The sequence below is a fragment of the Haliotis cracherodii genome, unplaced genomic scaffold, assembly GCF_022045235.1.
Source record: "Haliotis cracherodii isolate W230 unplaced genomic scaffold, xgHalCrac1.p SCAF_2, whole genome shotgun sequence".
In the NCBI taxonomy this organism is placed as follows: domain Eukaryota; kingdom Metazoa; phylum Mollusca; class Gastropoda; order Lepetellida; family Haliotidae; genus Haliotis; species Haliotis cracherodii.
This window is the reverse complement of record NW_027266275.1, coordinates 75,937,033-75,946,397: the sequence shown is the minus strand read 5'-3', so window position 1 is coordinate 75,946,397 and position 9,365 is coordinate 75,937,033.

The following is a 9,365-nucleotide window of genomic DNA, read 5'->3' as shown; positions in this document are numbered from 1 at the left end:
CGTGGTCAGGTGTATTCTGGATCAAAGACCCAACTGATTGACTTATTGTCGTTAATCACTCATGTTTTCGCTTTTAATCTGATATCCAAGGTAAACTCAGACAAGACACAATATAAATAATTCATAATCTGATCATGTAATAGGTTGTCGTCAACACTACTCAAAGATTAATAGGAACAACACGGGCAGGATGATGTACAGCACCCACCGTGGAATAACAACAAACAAGAACAAACAGTTCTCCTTTTTCTGGGGCTTGTGGGAGGTAGCGTTATTGACAGAGGAGAAGTTGACTTGTAAGCTGTATACAGACAAAAGCGACATAAACATTTCCATAATCATAATAAAAGCGACACAAAAATCATAATCTTAAGAAATCCATGGTACGATTCCGACAATATCATGAATATATGAATCACAAGGTAGTTTTGTTCAATGTGGTGTCAGGAATGCAGGCAATGGATTTAGGTTTCTTTCTGAAAATTGTCAGGAATGTAAGCAGAGGAGTATTTTGATCTTTGAATTGTCAAGAATGTATGCAGCGGATTATTTTTGTTCTAGGAATTGTCAGAAATGTATGCAGCGGATTGTGTTTTGTACTAGGAATTGTGAGGAATGTACGTATGCAGCGGATTGTGTTTTGTTCTAGTTAGTGTCGGGAATGTATGCAGCGGATTGTGTTTTGTTCTTGTTAGTGTCGGGAATGTATGCAGCGGATTGTGTTTTGTACTAGGAATTTTCAGGAATGTATGCAGCGGATTGTGTTTTGTTCTTGTTAGTGTCGGGAATGTATGCAGCGGATTGTGTTTTGTACTAGGAAGTGTCAGGAATGTATGCAGCGGATTGTGTTTTGTTCTAGGAATTGTCAGGAATGTATGCAGCGGATTGTGTTTTGTACTAGGAATTGTCAGGAATGTATGCAGCGGATTGTGTTTTGTTCTAGGAATTGTCAGGAATGTATGCAGCGGATTGTGTTTTGTACTAGGAATTATCAGGAATGTATGCAGCGGATTGTGTTTTGTTCTAGGAATTGTCAGGAATGTATGCAGCGGATTGTGTTTTGTTCTAGGAATTATCAGGAATGTATGCAGCGGCTTGTGTTTTGTACTAGGAATTGTCAGGAATGTATGCAGCGGATTGTGTTTTGTTCTAGGTAGTGTCGGGAATGCAGGCAACGGATTGTGTTTTGTTAAAGTGTGTAGTGGATTTTGTTATTGTTACAGGAAGTAATAAGGGACTTCTGCAATGGCGAGTCTTTTGCAATGCGACACGATATACGTAGTGGAAGGTTATGGTAAATGTTAATAAAGCGACTCAACCCTTTCCCTAATTTTACAAGGCCAACGCCAATAGCCAGTCTTGATTAACCGCCGAAACAGATTTCATTGGGCGTAAAAGGCGAAATAGCGATGGAAATTATATGAACGGATCACTGAAAATCAGTGACACCACATGTAACGTAAGCATGCCTCCTGCCCGATAGGAATTCTGAGAAAGTCTGAGAGAGTCCAATGTACAATTACAACTCCATCATAATCATATGTTTACGACTAATTATTAGATAGTGATGATACCGGGTGTTCGTGCTCCTATTTGGAAATGTCTTCCATAAGTCTTCCTTAAAACCTTTTAACAGCATTACTGAGGCATTGATAGTTGAGCTCCTGATCAAACTACTTCTAAGCAGGAGACGTAGGACGATTTTTGAAATCTTGTTAGAAAGAGCAAGCTCGATTGTGCCTGAAAAGTTGTGAAAAGTAGACACCAAAGAATGAGCTGCTTGACACGAAGGGAAAGTCATTTAGCTGACTCTAACAGTCCAGTTTCCACCCTTGCCGAACTAGGCTGGATTTTCTGGGTTCGACCGTAGCGCCACCAGTGGCTATTACGAGTTATGTCCCTTCTATGCCCCACCCCCCGCCCCCTTTTGACCAATCAGATTCCACCTTCCATACAAAATGGCGGCCCCCAGTCAAGACGATCTGATCGATGATCAAGATATATATTGTAATAAAACGGGTGTTACTTCACGAAGTGCATCAACTCACGTGAGCACCTTGATTAAAAACATGAAAAGGTTTGGAACATATCTGTCGAGGGCCAGTTAACATCATATCATATGCAAATCTTGCTGTCTACCGAAATCTGTACGTTGAAATCCATGTTGTTTACGAACCGGATGTCGTTGTGGTTACTCGATTTTGAGTGGTCTATGCATAGACTCGTTACTCCAGCCAAAATATAACTCTATAACTGCTACCTAGTTCGGCAAGGGTGAAAACTGCAATCTACAGTCAGTTAACTCCCTTGCCTCGTGAAGATGAGGGAAAGCTGACTATTGGAAAGTTGATGTAATCCCTCTTGTCATCCGATTTTGTGGATAGGGTTTGGCACTCTGAAGCTTTATGCATAGATGTGGTGCTTTCTGTTGATGTTTTAACGAACTATGTCTTGATTATACACAGGACATTGCTGAACATATCCTTTGGCCGAAGATAGAGCTGAGTTGTTTGAGGTTTGTTGATGTAGGACTCATGAAAACATTCCTAAATCTTGCTTGAGGGTTTACCCAGTGTGTAAACACATGGTGATCAATGTTCCACTTGATAGCTGGCATAGAGTCATCTCGCATAGCAAGATACATGCACTGCAGCATTATACAAACAAACAAGCAATAAATATACACAGTAGTTACGGTCTTGACACGTTCAATCCTAGATTCCCTGCTCATGAAAAACACGCAGTTGTCTGATGTATTGAAAATTAACGCTGGATGGAGATTTTGTCGTTTACGGATTCTGACTGCATGATGATTTTCTGCTGCACAGGAACTGGTCTCTGAAGGTACTGGGTCATATGGGGATGCGGTCCACAGCGATGGCCTCAAAACACTTAGCACAGATTCTCAAGCAAGTCCTCTGGTGGTGTCGTGATGTGGAGCTATTAAACAGCAGCGGATATGAAGGTGTTACCTGTGTCTTTGGTGACCTTCCACTTCTATTATTCATTAAGCAAGGTCATGACCTTATAAACAATTGCTGCCATGCTCATCCCGATCGTAAAGTAACGCCAGGTACATGATACAAACATGAGCTCGTATTTGGCATGAAACCAACATGGCTTTATTTAATGTATATAACATGTGAATCCAAAGTAAACTCGTATTACTGTCAAAGTGGGTTATTTTACGACGTAACCCAACTGACCAATGTATATAGTTTAGAAGTAGTGTGTAATTTATTCTAAAAGACGTTTTGGCCACCTATACAAAATTAAATCAACTTTCAAAATGGTGTTTGAGATTAGGCCATACCACACAGGCCCGCAGCTTTACATTATCTCATTGTCACTGAGAGTAAAACTAAATCGACATATATACCATTATCCATCCATTTCAGTATTAAGGGAAATATTAATAAAGTCATGAGGCACCTGATTAGTGGAATGTTATATCTTTAATTCCAGTAAATAGCAACCAAACCAGAAAGAGGCTGTCCAAATCGGTCGAATCATATCTTGTGGCTTAACCCTGCCAGAGTTTATTTTCCTACACAGGCGTTTCGCATTGGGCTAGGTCGTCAAGGACATGTTCACCAGTCACAAGATAGAACCTCTCGTGTTTCTATTTCCTGTCTTAATAATCAACTAAGGGCCTACTCTTGTGGTAATGTGTTGTATCAGACATGTCTCCGATTACCTGCATATTCTCGGAGTTGTCGCTTTTATAGGAAGATTAACTGCTCGTTCGGTTCCAAATACAGTTCAGCACTCTAGCTCCACATTTAAAATACAATATGTTTGTCTCCATTCTACCACGGCAAAAATAAAAGAGTGAGTGAAGCGGCGTTGGTTTAAGTCCAACGTCGTGTGTGGAATTTCGAGTTGAAAAGGAATTGAAAGCAACAAAACCCTGCATTATTATACCGACTGCATCATGGCCTTGTGTTTATGAATTACTAACAAATAGTGACAATAACACAGAAAATAGTTGTGTAACACCGATGATAGCCTTTAAAAATGTATGTCGCCATCGTGGCCTTGTGTTTATGAATTACTATCAAATAGTGACAATAACACAGAAAATAGTTGTGTAACACCGATAATAGCCTTTAAAAATGTATGTCGCCATCATGGCCTTGTGTTTATGAATTACTATCAAATAGTGACGATAACACAGAAAATAGTTGTGTAACACCGATAATAGCCTTTAAAAAGGTATGTCGCCATCATGGCCTTGTGTTTATGAATTACTATCAAATAGTGACAATAACACAGAAAATAGTTGTGTAACACCGATAATAGCCTTAAAAATGTATGTCGCCATCATGGCCTTGTGTTTATGAATTACTTTCAAATAGTGACGATAACACAGAAAATAGTTGTGTAACACCGATAATAGCCTTTAAAAAGGTATGTCGCCATCGTGGCCTTGTGTTTATGAAACACTATCAAATAGTGACGATAACACAGAAAATAGTTGTGTAACACCGATAATAGCCTTTAAAAATGTATGTCGCCATCGTGGCCTTGTGTTTATGAAACACTATCAAATAGTGACGATAACACAGAAAATAGTTGTGTAACACCGATAATAGCCTTTAAAAAGGTATGTCGCCATCATGGCCTTGTGTTTATGAATTACTATCAAATAGTGACGATAAAACAGAAAATAGTTGTGTAACACCGATAATATAAAAAGGTATGTCGCTGTTTATGTTGAAACATTGTCAGTTTATACATTATACTCAGCAGGCGAAAGTGTGACGCGCAGGTACTTCGTAAGCCGTCATGAAGTGGGCACCCCTAAATGAAATTAAGGAAGGATTGAACGATTAAGTTCCACAACGTTCGGCGCTACTATGACGTCATACTAGTTAATGTGACGCAAGAGATATGACGTCAGAGTGGGATATAGAAAAGCAACAACTTCCCCAAAACCTGAATACACTCACTGTTTTGATATGAATCGAGTATTTTCCCCCAGCATGTATTGTCAAATATAATTACTGAATAGTGTGGTCACCTCAACTGTATTTTGTAACATATTAATGACCACGTCATTATGTCAAAATGCTTTTCGACACAGAAGACATCATGATGCGACTGTCAAACCAGTTGTTTCCATCAGAGGTTGTTATTGTGATTTGAAACCTCTTATTGACCAATATTCTGGGTTGGGGATGTCTAAGTCTACATAAATACTTTGATAGCTTTTACCAAGGCATTGAATGCTGTAAACCTGATCAAACAATTCTGAGTAAGAACCACATGATGCTCTTTGAAATATTCTTTGAAAAACATTTCCATAATCATAAGAAATGTCTGCTAAAAGGAGGTTCCATTGCTAAAAGGAGGTTCCATTATACGAATCCGACTATATCATAAGGATGAGTTTATGAATTACTATCACATATTAATGACAGCATATATACGCGAAAAGATGAGCGTATTCTGTCCCACCAGTAGTTCCCGTCGCAAACACATGCAAAGTGAATTGTTCCCCTGAAAAAAACACGGAAATATATCGTATTCATCAGACATCATTGTGTGACTGTTGCGTCAATTTTGGAAAAGTTCTCCACACGGCTTAAAACGTTTTGAAGCTTTACAGAGGCCTTAAAATGTTGTAGCCCTGATCAAACAACATTTGGGCAAGAGTCATCAATATGACGCTATTTGAAATCTTCGTAGATATTGCTGAGATATTGCTGGACATAAAAATCATAAATAGTTCAGCTGGAACATCAAACATGTTTAAACCAGGTACAGATGCCACAATCAGAGGCTAGAGATGCTGGAATATTGCTCGACATAATGAGACAGTTGAAGTAATCCTGTTACACAGTTTCGTCTGAGAGATCTTTTTTATCACTTTGAATCTTTATGATCTAACAAAACAGATTATACTGCTTTCTTTAATTTCTAGTTCAGGTTGGTAAATCAGTGCTATTACTTCTGCTATCATTTACACTATTTGGCCAAATTGCCATGCCTACCAATACGAGCAGAAGTTCCTATTCGCATGCATACCGATGGATTAACAAGGAGGGGAGCACAGTTGATGCCAATGGGTCAAGGAATGAAGTTTTCCCTTAAGTTTGTCGTGTGGAATAATGCTGTACAAAGTTAAAGAATCAAACGTTTGACAGAATTGAACTTGGTTCTGTGATTTAAGAAATTCAAGTATTTGAGAATCCACATTTATTGATTTCACTTGTCTCAAAAACCTTCTGTTGGCATAAAGAAAGTCCTTCCTTGATCGCATTGATGAATTCTAGGTAGAATGGGGCCCAAATTACCTACATGGGGATCGGGTGGTTACGATGGCCGCCGGGTGTTATAATGTGTTTCAGCGAAGACCAAGCTCATTACGATAATATAAGGAATTCTGCTGCGGGACTGATGCTCCTCTAATCGATCACTTGTATATCACGGAATGCAGGTCATTTTAATCCGCCAGACTATAACTCAATCATTCACTCAAACTCAATTAGACCCATTTCAGTCATGTGGAATCATATTTGGAAAAGATAACTTCTCTTGCAGAACGATTAAACGATTAACTCAAATAATATCGCTATAATTAGTTGTGAGGAAAATGTGGTAACGCATGTGCGCTGCCATCCTATTCCTCCAACACATGACACCTAATTACCGATACTGTTAAATATTCACCAGCGGTCATAACTGACCTGCCAAGTCGATATCGGCCTACGTTAACAGCTTTTCTTCATTAATATAAGCAACCCATGGATGGAGTTTTGGCCTACCACTGTGCGAGTAATATAATGGACACTTTATGAGTTTCTTTTATCTCTACACAAATAAAAGAGAAAATCGATTAATTTTATCACACAAGAAGAATAACGCGCTACTGACGAGAACCTGCTTGTGTTATAGTTATGTTGTAAATCAGGGAGACACAATACCGTCATTATACAGAACTGTTGTCCTTTCGGCGTTAGCCTCTGAGCCATTTACATCTGAATTAGGTTGTTTGTTTGTTTGTTGTTTAACGCCATACTCAATATTTCAGCTATGTCACTATTGCCTGTAAATAATCGAGTCTGGATCAGACAACCCAGTAGTTGATGTTATGGCCACCGGTGTACGTGTAGCAGGGCGTGGAGTCTTCTACAGGTGACATCCTTACCTGACGGGGTTAACCTCTTTGGTCATATGGACAAGGCGTCCGACCTCTGATCAGAAGGTCCGTGGTTCGAATCCCATCACGGGACTCGGAAATTTTATGGCCGCTACATACGCATTCGGTGCGAATGGTACACCACAACCAAGTCGCTGATCCTGACCATCCGATCTATTTGGTCGCCTCTTGTGTCAAGCAAAAAGGTTGCTGTGACCAATAACAATCAGGAATTACCACTGAGTTCTTTATTGAGTACATGATAGTTGATATATACTTAGGTATAGGAATCTAGAGTGTTTGTTTAGAAGACGTTTATAATTTATCGTGGACATCCACATCCTATAAAACGCTTCGTTATTTTTGTACATAGGTTTTCAAACATACAGAAGTACGGTATCAAACGTACCGAAGAGCGGTATCAAACACACAGAAGTACGGTATCAAACGTACAGAAGTACGGTATCAAACGTACAGGAGTACGGTATCAAACGTACAGGAGTGCGGTATCAAATGTTAGAAGTAAGAACATCTTGCAAGTCGATATATTATCTAATACAACTGGAGCGACAAACTACACTGATTGTCCCATTCACATATATTAACGTTCGGGTATCTATGTACACATGTAGCAACTGTTAATCAATGTTTTGTAATTTGTTAGAGTTAAGAGTGTACACTGGTACAAGTGGCTGCCGATTGATGTCGGTATCATTGTCCTGGAATACTTCGGGAGTTAAAATAGAAACGTGATTAACTTGGGATTTTCAGCTTCAATGAACGATTGACAAGATCCCTTGATTGCAGTGAAATGAATGCTGGATACCAAATAAAAACAGCTAAGTCATCTTAATAGGTCCTCGGACTTGCAAATTATTACAAAAACACCACTCCGTTGTGATTAACAGCCATTATTGATTGTTTAGAACCGCTGTGTATTCCGCTTGATTCATTTCACTGTTGGAACGAAATCGGCGCCATTGCAACATCTAGCAATTCTTCTAAATGACTTTAAACTATAATGTATCAGTTTTAAGGTTACGGACAACGACATGTAACACATGTGTATTTCCCGTATGTCGTGTCCGCCTACAGAAGCCTGACAATATGTTCCCGGCATGTGTTCTGTCTTCTTTGTCACTGATATAATGGCGGTCCTCATCATCACATCGTAACGGTATATCTCAGGTGCTCGACCCTGCAGGTGATTCTAATTGTTGCTATGCTACGACGTTGCACGTGCTCGTATTTCACTTTCGATCTATTGTTGGCTTCATCAGATGCTTCAGAAAATAGTCATGTTAAGGATTATGGATATTTGTCATGTATGTACACGTACCTGAGTGTATATGTCTATAAAACGTCACAGGTAGGCCGGTGAAACTACATCATTGGATACATGCGCTAATACATCACACAATCAATATTGCTGTCAGAATTGGCATTTCACAAAGTTATTAAAAGTGGAACATCAGGTTGAAGTTTGCAGCCGATGAGTTTCTCCATTTCAGAAAAGAAAAAAATATTATGCCTGGACGCTCCATGTTTATTTTTTCAAGACTGCATTTCATGTTCAATTAAATACTAAACACGCCCAGTCAAACTCATATGCGTCCAGACGAAGTCCTGCTGCGAAGCATTCTAATGAAGTTCATTTTAGCCGAAAACCATGCTCGGATTTCCCTTTTTTTAACGCCCAATATGCTACCCAGAGCAAGGAATTAACTACATATTTCGGTGTTGATAGTAAGTCATAAACACGTGCATATGATCCAGTCAGAGTCGTACACTGGACTCTGCTTTAGGTTGGAGTCGCACACTGGACTCTGCTTTAAGTCGGAGTCGTACACTGGACTCTGCTTTAAGTCAGAGTCGTACACTGGACTCTGCTTTAAGTTGGAGTCGTACTCTGGACTCTACTTTAAGTTGGAGTCGCACACTGGACTCTGCTTTAAGTCGGAGTCGTACACTGGACTCTGCTTTAAGCAGAGTTTTTTATGATTATTGAAAGGGTTTTGTCACCTTGTTTACTTATGAAAAAAAAGAAAATGTAAACGAATGTAATCAGAGCTTGTACCTTTCAATTTTACGAAAATATAAATAAATCTTTAATATGCAGGATGGGTGTTTATTATGTTCGATTACATGATCAAGTCGTGATATGCATTGGACACGCAGCGCTAGCTACGTTGCTTAACCTACACTGAAGATGTGGTCGGGT